General features: G+C 49.0%; 1 protein-coding gene across 8 annotated transcripts in view; it reads right to left on the reverse strand.

Moving 5' to 3' along the window:
• Positions 1-17,886, reverse strand: part of LOC138569515 (uncharacterized) — a 485,233-nt gene that overhangs the window by 320,925 nt on the left and 146,422 nt on the right. For 6 of the 8 annotated variants that reach the window (XR_011303250.1, XM_069647558.1, XM_069647562.1 and 3 more), the window contains exon 2: positions 5,305-5,457. The exons of the other annotated variants lie outside the window; for them this stretch is intronic. The gene's annotated coding sequence lies outside the window, so the exon portion shown is untranslated. The remainder of the gene's footprint in view (positions 1-5,304; positions 5,458-17,886) is intronic. 8 annotated transcript variants of the gene reach the window in all.

Below are 17,886 nucleotides of genomic sequence, written 5' to 3' on the forward strand. Positions count from 1 at the left end.
GGAGGGCTACGGACCATCATCATCCATTGCAGCCCCTGAAATGGGGGATAAAGGCCATTAGCACCCCTGGTTCCCTGCAGCGTCCCTCTGTAAGAAGGAAGGAAAATCCTTTTCCAAGACAGCCAACATGGAAAGAGAAGGCGGGGCTCCGTACACAGCCCCTATTCCCTTGCTATGGCAGCCTGCAAAACCCTATGAACATACAACCACAAGCAATTTTTCCCCCCTTTCAAACCTATCCTACCTTCGAATAACTTTACCACATAGCCGGTCCCAGGTAGACATAGCCACTTTAAACCATTTTTCGTCCCTAGCAGTCATGGCCAGTAGCCAGATTGTCTGCGTCAAGACCTTATGCGATAACCCAGACAATCTGGCTACTGCCCATGGCCACAGGTTATACCTCAGTCACCAAAGGTGTATGACTATTTTTTGTACCTACCTTATTACACTCCTGGGTCCTGGGGAGCAACATCTCGGCCTGTGTGGCTGACTCCCTGCCCCCGATCGCCATCCTGCTTCCCCTGCCTTTTTCCCGCGTCCCTTCTCCCTCCTCCCGCCTCCTGGCCCACCCCTCCCGTGATTGGTGGAGCCTGACTCCTCGTTGGGCCTAGCGGCCGCAGTGCCCCCTGCCTGCCTCCTTCACACCCAGAGGCAGCAGGTGAGTGCACCCCCCCCAGGACCCTCCTGGGCCCTGGGGAGCAACATCTCGGCCTATGTGGCTGACTCCCTGCCCCGATCGCCATCCTGCTTCCCCTGCCTTTTTCCCGCGTCCCTTCTCCCTCCTCCCGCCTCCTGGCCCACCCCTCCCGTGATTGGTGGAGCCTGACTCCTCGTTGGGCCTAGCGGCCGCAGTGCCCCCTGCCTGCCTCCTTCACACCCAGAGGCAGCAGGTGAGTGCACCCCCCCCCCAGGACCCTCCTGGGCCCTGGGGAGCAACATCTCGGCCTATGTGGCTGACCCCCTGCCCCCGAGCGCCATCCTGCTTCCCCTTTCTTCCCGCGTCCCTTCTCCCTGCTCCCGCCTCCTGGCCCACCCCCTCCCGTGATTGGTGGAGCCTGACTCCTCGTTGGGCCTAGCGGCCGCAGTGCCCCCTGCCCGCCTCCTTCACACCCAGAGGCAGCAGGTGAGTGCACCCCCCCCCCCAGGACCCTCCTGGGCCCTGGGGAGCAACATCTCGGCCTGTGTGGCTGACTCCCTGCCCCCGATCGCCATCCTGCTTCCCCTGCCTTTTTCCCGCGTCCCTCCTCCCGCCTCCTGGCCCACCCCCTCCCGTGATTGGTGGAGCCTGACTCCTCGTTGGGTCTAGCGGCCGCAGTGCCCCCTGCCTGCCTCCTTCGCACCCAGAGGCAGCAGGTGAGTGCACCCCCCGCAGGACCCTCCTGGGCCCTGGGGAGCAACATCTCGGCCTGTGTGGCTGACTCCCTGCCCCCGATCGCCATCCTGCTTCCCCTGCCTTTTTCCCGCATCCCTTCTCCCTCCTCCCGCCTCCTGGCCCACCCCCTCCCGGGATTGGTGGAGCCTGACTCCTCGTTGGGCCTAGCGGCCGCAGTGCCCCCTGCCTGCCTCCTTCACACCCAGAGGCAGCAGGTGAGTGCACCCCCCCAGGACCCTCCTGGGCCCTGGGGAGCAACATCTCGGCCTGTGTGGCTGACCCCCTGCCCCCGATCGCCATCCTGCTTCCCCTGCCTTTTTCCCGCGTCCCTTCTCCCGCCTCCTGGCCCACCCCCTCCCGTGTTTGGTGGAGCCTGACTCCTCGTTGGGCCTAGCGGCCGCAGTGCCCCCTGCCTGCCTCCTTCACACCCAGAGGCAGCAGGCTTTTGTGGCTGACCCCATATCCAGAGGCCTTTCTGATCCCCCAGCAGCCCGCTCCCACTCCGCACCCTCTTCCTTCTCTCCGTTCCCTCCCGCCTCCCAACCCGCTCAGGCCCGTTCTCATTGGTCCTCTCACCCTTCATCACTGGTCCTCCCAGGGCAGCCCTCTGCCCATGCAGCCCCCGGCTAAGGGCCCCAAGGCCAAGGGTGGCTCCAACAGAGGCGGCTCCAGGAAGTGTCAGCAGGTGTCCGCAAGGGGACGCCAAGGAAGCCAGCAGCCAACAGACACCAACAAAAACCGTGAGTGTGGCATGGGTGGGGAGTAGAGCAATCACTCTACTCCAGAAAACCCCTGCCACTCTATCTTACCTACCAATAACAGAGTGCCATAATACTTCCATGCCCACTCTTAGATAGAATTGTGAACATTGGCCTGCGTCGCATCTAGATTGAATTGTGATACTTAGAATGTCCACTCTTAGATAGAATTGTGAATATTAGCATGCCCACTCTTAGATAGAATTGTGAACATTGGCCTGCGTCGCATGTAGATGGAATTGTGAATGTTAACATGTCCACACTTAGACAGAATTGTGAATATTAGCTTGTCCACACTCACACAGAATTGTGAATATTAGCATGTCCACACCTAGACAGAGTTGTGAATATTAGCATATCCACACTTGGACAGAATTGTGAGTATTAGCATGGCCACAGTTGGACAGAATTGTGAATATTGGCCTGCGTTGCATCTAGATAGGACTTTGAATATTAGCATGTCCACTCCTAGACAGAATTGTGAATATTAGCATGTCCACACCCAGACAGAATTGTGAATATTAGCATGTCCACACCCAGACAGAATTGTGAATACTAGCATGTCCACTCTTAGACAAAATTGTGAATATTGGCCTGCGTTGCATCTAGATAGGACCTTGAATGTTAGCATGTCCACACTTAGACAGAAAGGTGAATATTAGCATGTCCACACTTAGACAGAATTGTGAATGTTGGGGCAGACTAGAGTACGCAGGGCGGACCCGAGCGTGCAGGGTGGGCCGGAATGCATGAGTGCATGGAGCGGACCGGAATGTATAGAGCAAACTGGGGTGCATGGAGTAGATAGGAGTGCATGGAACGGACAGGAGCGCATAGAATTGCGTGACGTGTATACTATGGTCTGAAATGCAGATAACGTTTGAAAGAGCATATAACCCATCATATCACACCATCATGCTTACTCTCTCCTTTACATCACCACTCAACTAGAACACAGGGATACTATGACACCATTCGGTATAACTGTTCTCATATCAACATCCGCCGCTCACTCCACATCATTCTAAGTAAACACTGCTGGTTACACACCCCCCAGCCAGGCGTTCTCCTCAGGCCTAACGCAGCCACATCCGATCTGGATAAATCCTGCCAGAACGAACACATACTCCTGACCTCTCAACCATCACACCTACCGCTAGAAAGCAGCTATTACACGGATACCGCACGAGCTGCACACATACCCGGTGCTCACACGCACCTTTTGACCCTCTCTACTCCCTCTACTGATATGAACTTCGGTTCCCAAGGGCGTTCAACCTACCAGCGCCTTCAGACCATACCAATGGTATATAAGGCGCTATATAAATGCAAAATAACATAACATAACATAACACTTGTCAAAAAATAAAACATGGGCACATTTGCAAAACCATGCTTTAATGTCCTTGCCAATGCTCAAAATGTGTGTACATACAATAGTCATAACTTAGCCCCACTTGACAAAATCCATTCAGTTTTTACACAAACATTGAAGGTTGGGTCTATAATCTTTCTCAAAACTTTTGTCCACATTCGTCAAATAGCAACAAAGTTATAAGCCATCTAAAAATGTTGAGACCCCCTTTCATTCCTCCCCTTTTGCGAAAATCCCACCAAACTTTAGAAAAAATTTATATCTAGATCCAAATTTGTTTTGCCAAATGTTATGCAGATTCGTCAAATTACACATGTATGTGCCTTTACAATATTTTGGGACCCCCCCTCTAATTTGGCCCCCCTCTTGACAGAATCCCACAAAACTTTGCGAAGCCATTCAGGATTAGTTCTAGAATAAAATTGCTAAATTACATGCAGTTTCATTGAATGGTGCAAAAGTTATAAGCCATCCAAAAAATGCTTTTCCCCAACCCTGTAATGCAGAAATAGGTACAGATGTCCTAGGACATTGGAAGTGTCCGCGAACACCACAGGACTGCCCCAGGACATCTGGAGTGTTTGCTGACTTTCGGGGAGTGAAACAACCAGTTTTTTGGCTTCTTATGGCCATATCCAATCCAATCCTCACCCCCCACATCACCAGAGATTGTTGAGTTTGACAAGTGCAATGCTGCTTTTTTTAATGTTTTCACCGTGCCAAAATAAGTCTGTGAATCCAAGATGGCGGGCGTTTCAGGAAAACCGACGCATTTCACGTTTTCTCACCACCCAATCAGCGGCCGCGCCCCGATGTCCGCGGGCCATGCAAAAGTCAGCGAATTTTCTGGCCAATCAGAGGCCAGTCCGCAGACCGAACAGGGAAGCGAGTCCGCGGAGTGGACATAGATATCACACATTTTTTTGCCTTACGTTTTCGTCGTTTAAAAAAAACAAAAAAACTACTGGACGCATTTACACTAAATTAACAAAAGCATGCTTTCGGGACTAGGCCACCACTCCTGCCGAAAATTTGGCGAAAATCCGTCCAGCGGTTTGGGCTGTAGGCGCGACAGACATTTGTTCCCATTAGGTCTATGGGGAAAAAAATAAATTTTGGGACCCCACCCTATAACTTTGCCACCTCTTGACCAAACCTCAAACTTTGCAAAACAATTCAGAGTGGGCCATATACTTGTCTTGCAAAGTTTGGTGAGGATTCGTCCAGAGATGTCAGCCCTTCTTCCCTAGGAAAAGACCTTTTGCGTGGGGCCAGGGTGGTGCGCTCACAGTACAATAGTCCCACTGCGGGTGGTGGACCGAGGAGGCTCACATGGGGAGGGAAGCCCCCATGTGGTTGGAGACAACTAGTCTCAGGGAACACAGTATTCCCCCCAATGAATACATCCAATCCCTTTTGAATTAGCAATCATATCCCCCTCCCCCCTTATAGCTAGAGCAAATATACCCTGTTGCAAGAGCAGTCATATGTATATACTTGGCAAAGTTAAAATACAAGAGAATACTAAGTATCTTACACCGGAGTTGAAAAGGAGTACAGGGAAGAAGATCATAGAAGAAGCAGAGTGACGGTCTAGCTTTTCTGGAGATTTCATTAGCTCAAATGACTGCAGCTGGCTGATGCAGGAGTTCAAAAGGAACTCCTGTGAAGCCGGGGATAGGACTCCTGCACCGGGCTGGCAGAGAGAAGCCAAAAGGGGAAGAAACCATGAGGAGAAGGAGAACCCGAACCTGGTACAAACAAGAGGGATTGTTCGGGTTGCTGCTGATACATACCTCATGGCACCACAGGGTCTGGTGAGCTGCTTGCAAGGCAGGACGTGCAACCTGGTGGAGAGAGACGCTGTGGAACCGCTGCAAACCCCGCCATCCACCAGGGAGCTGTTGAAGCCTCTAAGAACAACACAGAGGCTGGGGAAATGCTGGTGCCTGTCAAGAGAAGGAAAACAGGTACGTGGGTTTATCAGGAGTCGTTGGAGGTCGGGGAAGCTAGAGTGACTATAAACAATGGAGAAAGAGGGTCTGGGATCCACACCCACAAGAATCATATATTGTAAGAGGGTTGGGGACCCTAGAAAACACCAAAAGCAAACATTCATATGTTTTGCAGGAAAGTGAACCGAACAGATATGATAACAAATTGCAAGTCTGGGACCTGCACCCATATAACAAACTGAGAACAACCAAGATAAGAGGAGCAGGTGTTTGGCAGGAGAGTGAACCAAACATATAATATCACAAGAATAAGTAAAGCAGAGGAATCCTATGTTTGGCATGATGGTGATCTAAACATATACGAGACTGGGGCTCTTATCCATCTGAGAGGCAAAAAGGGCCAAGGACCCAGGGGTTGGGAAATTAGAATCCTATATCCTAGAAAGGCTCAACAGCCCAAAAGGAGGGAAACTGATAAGTACTCTAGGGGAAATTAGCAGTTTCCCAGCCTGGGAATCTTATACTTTTGAACATTGCTTACTTCATCACTTTTTACTACCAGGAAGACTGGGAAGTTTTCTGTTGATTGAAACCACAAAGAACACTTGTTACTTTAAGAAGAGACAATCTGCACTAAATGTGCAAGGATAATTAGTGTTCAGGTCAGAAGCAAGTTTTTCTACTTGACAGTGATGGACTCATTTACAAACCTCCTGACAATTTCACTAGTTTCCTTTGAGGTAGGGAAACCCCTCCTAGCTTCAAGGATAGAGAGGCATTTTTCCAACCTTTTATAACTTTTTATTAGCATTATCAACATGTTATGAACCCCCCTTCCCTTCACACCTGTAGTCTGATCTTGATCCGCACCTTAGCCACTCTACACCCCCTCCATGATCTCTTTCTCCTTTGTGACTTGGGCCCTGCTAGGCTGGCAAAAAGCCCCCTTTTTGAAAAATCCCCAAACCTGTACTCTTTATGACGAATGTCTGCATATAGTCACAACAGTCCCATTCTTCTCGGGCACCAGCTCCTCCGGCCCATTTCTGAAGGAACCCCAACACCTGGGACCAATCTGCCAAAAATCCTTGATAGTCTCCTTGTAGAGAGTAGGTTACCCATTCCAGGGCACTGAAGTTCCAAACCTTTCCCACCCATTCAGGTTCCATGGGAGGGTCCTTTGATTTCTATTGTTGCGCCACCCCAAGCGCCCACCATCATTAAGATCACGTACACTTTATGTTCTGCTCTAGTGGATAGTTCCTCCAAAAGGTCCCCCCAGCCCAACATGGCCATACCTCTGTTGCCCCATCCCTTCAATACCAGGGTGTCCGCTAGTGCTTCTCGTATTACCCTCCAATATTCTTGAATACATGGGCAGTCCCACCAAATACGACTTCAGGTCCCCACCATTCCCCATTGCCTCCAACATGAATTGGGCACTTTAGGATAACATTTATGCATTTTTCTGGAGTTAGGTGCCATTGTAACATACGTTTTACCCATATTTCCTGAATTTAGAGCAATCTCTTTATCCTGGGAATAATGGCCCACAGTTGCTTCAATACTGTTTCTTCCATCACTTGGCCTGTTGCCCCTTCCCGCCATATATCTCCTTTCCCCTGGTTCCTCTCCCTGTTTGGTGTGTTAATAGATTGCTCCTACTATATGTTTGTCCCCGGAATCAGTCATTAAAAAGTTCTCAAAAAGGGGTTAGGATTAACGTTGCTACTTCCTTAAGTGAAGGTTGCATTAACCAATGTCTTATTTATTTGAGTATATCTAAACCTCTCCCCTTCTTCCTACCCCAAAGTCGGCCTTACATTGAGCGAATTTCTGTCCCCTTGAACATATCCCAGATCTCATTACAACCTCCTTCCTGCCAAGTACCGAACCCAATTCCACTATTCCCTGGAGTGAAATGTGGATTGCCAAAAATTGGCGTAAACAGAGATGGGAATGTGGTGATTTGGGAGTCCCCTACCACTGACAATATCGTACAGCAGTACATGTTGATTGGTCTATTTCCCTTCAGTTTCCATAATGCCTCCTCTAGATTCTCCCCCATCACTGCCTTGTCCAATGCCCTCCATATCTTATCCCGGTCATCCTTCATTTGTGCTGCCATGAAGTACACTTTAAAATCCAGCTCCCCCATTCCGCCCCTGTTTCTTGGCATCATCATTACTCTTCTAGCTATTCTGGGTCTTTTATTATTCCATACAAATCTGCCAGTAAATTTTTGGATAGCTCGGAAAAAGGAAGCAGGGACCTGTGTTGGGAGAGTCATGAAGTAGTACAGTAATTGTGGAAGGATAACCATCTTCAAAACTTGGATTCTGCCTATTCAGGCTATTGTTAAGGGACCCCAGTCAATCAGCTTGCTCTTTATTGTCTCTAATAAGGAAACGTAATTGTCCGAAAAAAGCATTTCTTTTGTTTGTTAGTTTGATTCCTAAATATGTTATGGCATTCTCGACCCATCTATACGGGCGCACCCCTTTGAGCCCCTCTTCTGCTTCTCTCAGTAACATCAGATTCAGAGCCCTGCTACAGACCCGAACCGTTGCATCTCTCTCTCGATAGCTTGAGAGTGTTCCGGCTCTGTTAACGTTAGCAACAGATCATCGGCAAAGGCAGCAATCTTGTGGACCCTATCCCCAAATGGTATCCCCCCTCAATCTTCCCATTAGCTCTTTCTGCCGCTAAAAGTGGCTGCAAATGATTTGCATAGAGCAAGGGCGAAAGTGGACAGCCCTGCTTTGTGCCCCTGTGCACTTTAATGGACTCTTGACAGTTGGCCATTTATTGCTAGCTGTAGGGATGGATTCCGATAATTGGCCTTGATCATTCTATGGCAAGAATGAGGCGAGCATTATGCTATAACTTTCTTTATTGCCACCAATGCAGCTATTCAAAACTCACATAATGTCTTTTTTATAACATTTTTTTGCTCGGTTTAAATGATTTAACTTTCTTCTTAAAGGCTCTTCCCTGCGCAAACTGCAAGTCCCATGAGCCTCTTCTGTCCAAGTAGTCCTGAGGCAGAACCTCTCCACCAATCCGGCGTCTGCTTCCCCTATAAGAGTCATGCCCCGAAAGGTCCCTTCCTCTTTCTTTTTGCTGCCAGTCAGTTAAGTGGATGATATAGTTTGTTCTAACATTATGCCGATAGTATTTCTCATTAGATATGTTGTGGTTTAAAAATTTAAGAAGCGCGTTATAATTTAAGCCGCACGCACATACCATCAGATGTTGAGTTTCAGTATTGTTTTTAGTGTGGGGGTGTCATGTCGCCGTTGAGCCCCTCTCATATCCTTGAAGCGACGAACGTTGCTTCACAAGAGATTTCCGTGTGTCCGCAGGCCAGCGCAGCTGCACACAGTGATTGTTTTCATTAGAGCGTGGAGGCGGGGCCGGAGCCACGAGCATATCAGCTGGCAGCAGGCAGCCAGCCCTGCTCCACGAAGCGCTGCTCGTACAGTGGGTGCGCACTAGGACCCGGGGGAGCAGAGGTTTCAAATCCTTCCTGTCATCCCCCAGGCCTCTCCTTCACTACGCGCTCATTTCGTTAGGAGAAACACATTGATTAACTGCAGTGGTGACAAAAAAAAAAAGACAGATTTACCAATGGACGGATTTACCAGAGAAGAGACGCTCTGCAAGCTAAAGCATTTAGACACAGAACGTGTCACAGTGAAGGCATTACATACCTTGGCAGTTTGTGAGCCTCAGCAGCAGACCCTGATTGTTAGCCCTGCTAACACGAGTTATATGGTTCAATATAGACCACTCCAGAATATAGCGAGGAGGAGTGGATGGAGGAACTCTCACAGCTTGAAGGTGATCTCTCATTAAGTTTTAAGAGGGTGTTAGGAGACTCCCTCTCTCAAGCTGTGGCAGAAGGTGTGCAGCCTATAACACACAGGCTAGACATGCTAGAAGCATGGATGCAGGACAGAGAGCAGAAGTCCTCCAAGAAAAAGAGAGCACTCAGTCCAGGGCGGGCACATCGGCTGAACACCCCCTAAGCGGGCATGGAAAGGGGTGTACGGCTCGGAAGAGCAGAAGCTCACTGACCTCCCCCCCGCCCCCCTTGCCGAGCAAGGGAAGGAAGGTCGACTCCGACCCACAAGAAACAGATGACCCTGTCACGAGACTCAAGAAGGCCTTCCTGGCGAAAGCAGATGATCGCCAGCCCAGACCCCCTACCCCAGGGGTGAATAATCCAGGGGGACATAGATGAGGGCTACTCGCCCGATGATGAGGGAGGGGAAGAAGAAGACCCCTCAGAGCACCCTGCAGTAGACACTCCAATCCCTGAAGGGGAAGATGATATTAATGATATGTTTGACCCAGAAGCCATCCGGCATCCCAAATCAGCAGAGTGGTTCCTTTCTCCCAGGGTGGCACCCTATATGGCGCAACACATACGGAAGCCTTTGGACAAGGAGGTACGCTCGCGTATGAGAGCAGAATGCCCCTGTCCAGAACTGCCAGATAAACTAATGGAGACCCCTGACCTTGACCCGAAGATGGTCACCTTTGTTACTAAAGCCTCCAGAGATGTCCGGAAGGGCGTAGACCGAGCATGGAGGGGATGTCAGGACAAAGTTCTCGATCTAGCCGGTCCTTTGGCAAAGATTATGGACCTTGCTGAGAAAGCCAAGGATACCGGAACTCCTATAGATCCTACCACCCTGGCCAATTGGGCTCAGCGCACGTCTGTCTGTTGGGAAGCGCCAACTGCGCCCTCTCATCGGAGAGAAGAGGACTTCTATTAAAAATTGACTCAAAGTCGAGTGAACTCTCATCCTACGAAGCAGGGCCGGGAGCTAAAGGTCTTCTTTTCGGAGAAGCGTTTGTCAAGGAGATGGCCCAGTTCGTAGGGACCTACTCAGCCCTTGAGAAAGCCCAAAGTTCCATTCAAAGGATCTTTCCTGGGCGGGTTTTTGCGGGGACCGGACACCAGGGAGGTCGGGTGTTATTTCGTGCAGCCTTCCATCGCAGGCCCCAAGGACATTGGTCGCAATAATGGAAAGGGAACCAGCAAGATGCTTTCTTCCCCTCCAGAGTGAGATATCCAAGAGGGCGCGGGTTAGAGAGGAGCCTACAGGCAACCCAGAGCCTCTGGCGGTGAGTACTCCCAACATGCAAGTGGGGGGCAGGACCCTGCAGTTTTTAAGCGCATGGTATTTGTTATCCAACAATGCATAGGGAATGCATATAGACTTCCTACGAGACCCCGTTCAAGAGCTAGAACCACATCAGATTCGGATGTCAGCGCTAGAAACTACCCTTCTCCAAGGCGAGTTAGAGAAGCTGTGGCAAAAGAACGCAATAGAGCGCAATAGAGCGCGAGATGCAAGCAGAGTCAGGGTTTATCAGCAATGTGTTTCTGGTGCACAGGAAAGAGAAGGTCCGCCCGTTACCAATTTGAAATAACCTGAAAGAATGGTTGTGGTACAACCATTTCAAGATGGAAGGGATCCACCTTCTCAGGGACCTACTGCGCTCAGGAGGACTGGCTAGCACCCCTGGACCTCAAAGATGCATACTTGACGATACCAATAGCGGGAGCCCACCACAGATTTCTGTGTTTTCGCTGGAACAGGGAAGTGTGGAGGTTCAAATGTCTACCTTTCGGCCTTGCTTTGGCTCCCTGGGCTGTCACAAAGCTCATGCGTCCAGTGGCCGCAGCTATAAGGGAGAGAGGAATACGAATAATAATTTATCTGGACGACATCTTGGTGCTAGGAGCAGAAAAGCCATCCCTAGCCACTGATGTATGCTGGATCTTCTCCCTCTTATCCTCCCTGGGATTTCTAGTAAACCTAGACAAATTGCAGCTGCAGCTGGTCAAGAAGATAGAGTTTCTAGGAACAGGATAGATACCATAAAAGCATCACTAGAATTGCTGAATCACAAAGTGAAAGCGATCAAGAAGGAGATCCGAGTAGTGTTAGCAAAGAAAGCCATTTCTCTTCGGAATCTAGCCAGGATAGTGGGGCTGCTTGCAGCTTCCATCCAAGCCATCTTCCCGGGCCTTCTCCGCTACAGCGTGCTGCAGCGTCTCAAGATCAAAAACAACGCCCTTAGGGCAGCACTCAATATTCCCAGGAGGGAACACATTTCCAATATCAGGAAATCCCATAACTGGCTCAGCACAACAGACAAAATCCTGCTTAAAGTAGCATCGCTCACCCACAAATGCCTGAATAATGCTGCCCCACGCTATCTGGCAGACAGAATATGCAAACACAGCCCCATCAGACCCACCAGAACCTCCAATGCTAATCTGCTCACCGTCCCCAGGTTTAAACGCACTAAAATGGGTGGCAACAGCTTCCAGGTGAAAGCACCCCAACACTGGAACTCCCTACCACCATCGCTCAGAACTCCCCAACCTTACTCACTTTTTAGACGCAACTACATCCATTGGTTAAAGATCACGAACCACTAACACCTCTAACACCACACGGCTGCTCTCCGCGTTGCATGCTTTAAGAGAATCTGTAAATTTGTAATACTAAACTTGTATATATTTGTAATTCTTTAAATACATCTACTGCATTCTCTCCTGCCAAACTGTACACATGTTCCTTCATCGTCACACTGTAATTATGTAATGTAATGTATAATTATGTAATGTAAAGTATAAGCATCCTGTAACCAAGCTTTGAATCACCTTGCTGCTCATGCGCCCTCATACCCTCGGGTCTGGTGCGCAATACAAATGAATAAACTAAACTAAACTAAACCTGCAAGGAGGTCTCTCTTATCACCAGCTAGTAGAACTAGATGACAAAGCCACAGTAGAACTTCACTGGTGGCTTCAGAACATGGAAACCTGGAATGGCCGAGCCATATTCGGTGACGTCCCAGATTTAGTCAGAGTCCGACACGAACATTTAGAGACAGGAGGAAAGTGGTCCGGGGAAGAACTACAGCTTCACATAAACTGTCTCGAGTTGCTGGCAGGCTCTTTTGCAGTGCAAGCATTCGCCAAAGACAGAGTCAAATGTTGCGTATTGTTGAAGATGGACAACATCTCAGCAGTTCGCTACATCAACAAACTCAGAGGTACCAGATCGAGAACGCTAGCAGAACTGGCAAAAGATTTCTGACATTATTGCCTCCGAAAGCAGGTAGCAGTTGCAGCGTAATATCTTCCAGGAGCTCAGAACGATGTAGCAGACTGGAACTCGCGTTACCCAACAGATGCCATCGACTGGAAGCTTCTTCCCCGAGTATTCCAGAGTCTACAAGAGCTGTGCGGTCCCCTAGATACAGATCTATTTGCATCCAGACTGAACGCTCAGATGCGCAGGTATTTCAACTGGAGGATGGAACCGGATGCAGCGGGCACGGATGCTTTCCTCCAGCCCTGGGCCGGAGCGGTGCATTACGCATTTCTGCCGTTCATCATGATCACAAGAGTTCTAGTGAAAGTTCGCAGAGAGCAAGCAGAACTAGTATTAGTGGCCCCCTTGTAGAAATCTCAGCTGTGGTTTCCAGTAGCGATGGAACTTTCCACGGATTTCCCGAGGACAATCCAATATCATCCTAATATCCTGATCATCCTGACGGGGCAGAGACACCCGCTAGTGGAAGCGGGCTCCCTGAAACTGATAGCCTGCAGAATTTCAGGAAGAGATGGGAGCTGCCAGGCATTTCACAGCTCGCTGCTGACTGTATCAAGAATTCCTGGGCGCCTTCCACCATTAGGAGCTACAGTTCAGCATGGGACACATGGGCACGATGGTGCTTACTGCAGCAGTTGGATCCTGTTTCAGCACCTATAGTGCACGTCCTTAGCTTAGGTTCCAAGAGGCCTAAAGGACCCTGGGAGTTTTTCGATCTGCCTTATCTGCAGGGCACGACAGAGTAGAGGGTTGCCCGGTGGGCAAACATCCTGCAGTGCATAGACTGTTTAAAGGGGTCACACTGAAGAGGCCCCCGGAACCTAAAAACACGAATTTATGGGATGTACAGGACGTCTTGCAGTTATTTATGGGATGGCCGGAAAACAGGAGCCATCACAGTTATTAGGGAAATTGGCAATGCTGCTCTGTTTGAGAGCATTTCAAAGAGTTTCAGATGTGAAGGCCCTAGAGATAGATAGAATATCTTCCTATCCAGAAGGAGTATCCTGCATCATAACACAAAGAACTAAAACAGACACTAAGGTTATTTTATACCCATACCTCCCTGAAAATAAGAAATTGTGCGTGGCGCAGTGTATTAAGGATTATGAAGCAGAGACTGAGTCTATTAGACCGCCAGGCGTCACTCAGCTGTTAATTGCGCATAGAAAGCCTTATCATGCAATTGCTACAGCTACTTTAGCCAGGTGGGTGAGGGAGGTGATGCAATGGGCAGGCATAGACCCAACTATGTTTGGCGCACATTCTGTTAGGGGCGCTATGGCCTCGAAGGCTTTCTCAGCAGGGGTGTCCTTGCAGGATATAATGAAAGCAGCCAATTGGTCCTCAGAATCCACATTTAAAATGTTTTATTTTAAACCTGTGTCAGACTTGTCTAATAGGGTGGTGGCAAGCTTTGAACAAGCCTAATGCTCGCCTCAGTCTTGCCATAGAATGAAGATTGCCCATGCTAGCTGCACTGGTCAGTCTTGATTCTCTTAAAGACAAGGCGGCGAGCATTATTTCCCACCCAGCAGAATGCAAGAAGGATGCTACAGTAGTACTGTTATCTAACGTTCTTGTTTGGTCTAGGCTCTGCATTCCCACCCTCATAACATTTATCTTTTCTCATAGGAGATGAGCAGAAGCCCGCTTGAGAGCCTGCTTTCAGAGCATGTCATGGTTTATAGTGGTTACGCGGGACCTTAAGAACAGCAAGTCGAGAGACCAGAGTGGCTTCGCTGCAGATTTAAGAGAGTTTTGTTTCATGTTGACGTTAAATGATGTTCAGCCAAAGAAAGAGGAAGGGACCTTTGGGGGCATGACTTTTATAGGGGAAGCAGACGCCGGATTGGTGGAGAGGTTCTGCCTCAGGACTACTTAGACAGAGAGGCTCATGGGACTTGCAGTTTTCGCAGCTGAGAGCCTTTAAGAAGAAAGTTAAATCATTTAAACTGAACAAAAAATGTTTTTGTTGTTGTAAAAAAAAAAAGAAAAAAAAGACATTATTTGAGTTTAAATGTGTGAGTTTTGAATAGATGCAATGGTGGCAATAAAGAAAGTTATAGCATAATGCTCGCCTCCTTGTCTTTAATAGAATCAAGACTGACCAGTGCAGCTAGCATGGGCAATCTCAATTGTTAGAAGCTTTGCGCCGAAACCCATCCGCTTCATTGCGAGGATCAGGAACCGCCACTCTACCCTATCAAAGGCCTGTTCGGCGTCTAAGGCTATCAGAAGGGCTGGAATTTTCTTTTTGTTAACTTTTTCTATTAGAGACGCTATCTTTTTTGTATTGTCACTCGTCTGTCAGCCCCTAATGAAGCCTGCTTGATCCTAACTAATGATACATGGAAGAATTTGGTCTATGCGATTCGCTAGCACCTTTGTGTAAATCTTAGAGTACACATTAATTAGGGCTATTGGCGTATACGACCCACATACAGTTGGATCTTTGCCAGCCTTTGGCAGTAGGACTACTTTCACCTCCTCCATGGTAGCTGTAATTTGTCCCCTTCTCCCAATTTTGTTAAAGAGGGGGACCAGATATGGTATTTACATCCTCTAAAGGACCTACATAGAATTCTGAAGTGAACCCATTTGGGCCTGGAGATTTATTAAGGGGTAGTGACATTATGACCCTCCGCACCTCGTCCGTAGTTATATCTTGTTCCAGGGCTTCTCTCTCCTATTCAATTATTTCTATCAACTCCCTTTCATCTATGCATTCCGCTTGACTAAATTTCCGATGGATTTGACGAGCTATATAGTTCTGTAGAATACCTGGAAAACTATCGGGCAATATCATTAGCAACGGTGCTGGTCCCCACCCCTCCCACTCTTATTTTTAGTATAGTTTTGGCCTTCTCTTCCCTTCTCAGCCTCCTAGCTAATAGCCTATCTGTTTTTTTTGCTTTAATATAGTATTTTTGTTTTAAAAACAAAAAAGGGATCATTCTGCCAACGTAGCCTGTAATATTTCCAATTGGCCCTTTATGGCTCTATATTCCCTTTGTGTTTCCCCCACTGGCCCCCACTTCCATCCTAGCCATTCCCTTCTTTAACTTTTCTTCTAGGTCTTTTTCCAACGAGCCTCAGTTCTCTGTCCCTACGGCCCTTGGACGCAATGGTTTTCCCCCTAATCGTAGCCTTGAAGGCGTCCCGCCTCATCTGCAAGGAAGGGTCCTTAGCCTTATTGTACCCAAAGAAGCTCTCAATCGCATCCCTCATCTTGTTCCTTAGGGTATCATCCTTGAACAGGAATGCAGGGTACCTCCATTTCCACAGTCCTAAAGGCCCTGATCTCCTTCCGATTTTCAGTGTCAAAAGGTGCATGGTCTGATAAGGTTATTGCCCCCACCTCTACAGCCTATACCAGGCCCAGGAGCGCCCGGGATGACCACACAGTGCATTCTTTTTTTTACATTTTTTTTAACATGTTTATTTTACACCGGTTGGAGAGGTGAAAACAATACAAGCATGTAAGAGACATAAAATAACCCCACTTTCAGTTAGATGATATCGAGCCATCATAGTACAGAGACCCCACAGCTCTCGAACCCCCCCCCCCCCAATTGTACCCCACACTCACTCTCAACTCTCATCCTGGTCCACTAGAGCAGATATGTATGCAAGCAGCTCACTTGAGTAAAGGGCTCATCTGGCCGAATGGGGTTTGTGGATCAACGCCGGGAAGTCCTGATCATAGTCTAAAAATGGAGCCCAAATATAGTGTAAAAGGCCTGCCTTGGCTGCTGTGACTTTCTGCAACCAAAATGTCCCAAAGTTTGATCCACCAAAGAGTCATTGAGGGGCCCTCGGCTGTCTTCCAGGTACGGACAATAGTCATTTTCCCCACCTGTACAAGTTATGTCAGAAGTTTGCCTGTTCTTCCTGATCTCGGGTAAGCCCCTGGTGCTGGGGCACCTAGTAGGATAGTTTCTGGCTCCATGAGGATCACCATCTGGGTAATGTCCTTTATAGTAGAGATGTATTGTGCCCAGAAAGATTTGACGGTTGGGCATGACCACCACATATTGAAGTATGACCCCGGCTGGCCACATAGGCGCCAGCATTGGGGATCCAGGGGACTGTTAAAGTGATGCAGGCGTCGTAGAGGAGGGTAGTACCATAGCAGAAACAGTTTATGAGCGCATTCCCGGTTAGTGATGTAGAAAGAGAAGCAGCGAGTCCTTGACCATATGTCCACCCATGTTTGGTCTTCTAGAGGATGCCCCAGGTCTGCCTCCCACTGTGCCATGTAGGGGGCCTGGTAAGCACATCCTCCTGTAATAGTTTTTAGAGCGTGGGCATTTTCCCTCGGAGCGGGAGCTCCTTTAGGGTAAGCTCAAGAGGTCTAGGGGTACGTATCGCTGCTTGACAGGTTTGGGGGTGGGAGCACCAGTGTCGAAGTTGAATGTAAGAAAACCTGCCCGTCTCCGTTAGATGAAAAACTGCTTTGCATTGTTTGAAGGAGAGAAGCTGATCATATTCGAAGAGTTGCCCCAGGACTTCAAGCCCTTCCCCCTGCCCCCCGCAGCCCAGTTTTTGAAGTTCAGTGGGCGGGATCCCGGAGAGAAGGCCGGGTTATGAAAACTCGGGGAGGAAGGACCCAAACCGCTCAGGTTGCCCTTATGTTTTAATGCCCAATCCCATGTTTTAAAGGGTGTGTTTAGTGGAGGCCAGGGTCCCAGCCAGATTCTGCATAATGGAGGCGGGACATGTGGAAGAAAGCGCAGGGGAAGAGGCGGGATTGCTCCAATTCTACCCATTTTGGGCGCCCAGAGGTCATGACCCATGCCTGTATATGTGCCAATTGTGATGCTACCTGGTATTTACACAGGTCGAGGACCCCCAAGCCACCCAGTCTAGCACTGCCCATCATGGCCTTCTGGGAGATCCTCGCCTTACTGCCTTGCCAGATAAACCTAAGCATTTTTCTCTATGTGCGTCGGAGGGGGTTGTGGGGGCAGTGGGATTGTGGTGGGGACAGTGGAACAGGCATATAGGAATCGCGGAGGGAGATTCATCTTACAGGTGGTGATTCACCCAATGAGTGAAATCTCTTGCAAGGTCCATTGTTCGAGATCGCTCTCTAAACAGCAGGGAGACGGAGGTTTGATAGGTACACGTCACTAGGGCGGGCAGGAATTTGGACCCCCAGGTAGGGAATAGCTTTCTCACTCCATTGGATCGGGCATAGGGATTTTAGCCCCCCCCCCCCATTCCCCAGGTTCCAGGCTCAAAATTGATGGCAAAACCCACCAACCTCCCAAAA

The sequence above is a fragment of the Ambystoma mexicanum genome, chromosome 2q (assembly GCF_040938575.1).
Source record: "Ambystoma mexicanum isolate Mex_15411 chromosome 2q, UKY_AmexF1_1, whole genome shotgun sequence".
In the NCBI taxonomy this organism is placed as follows: Eukaryota; Metazoa; Chordata; class Amphibia; order Caudata; family Ambystomatidae; genus Ambystoma; species Ambystoma mexicanum.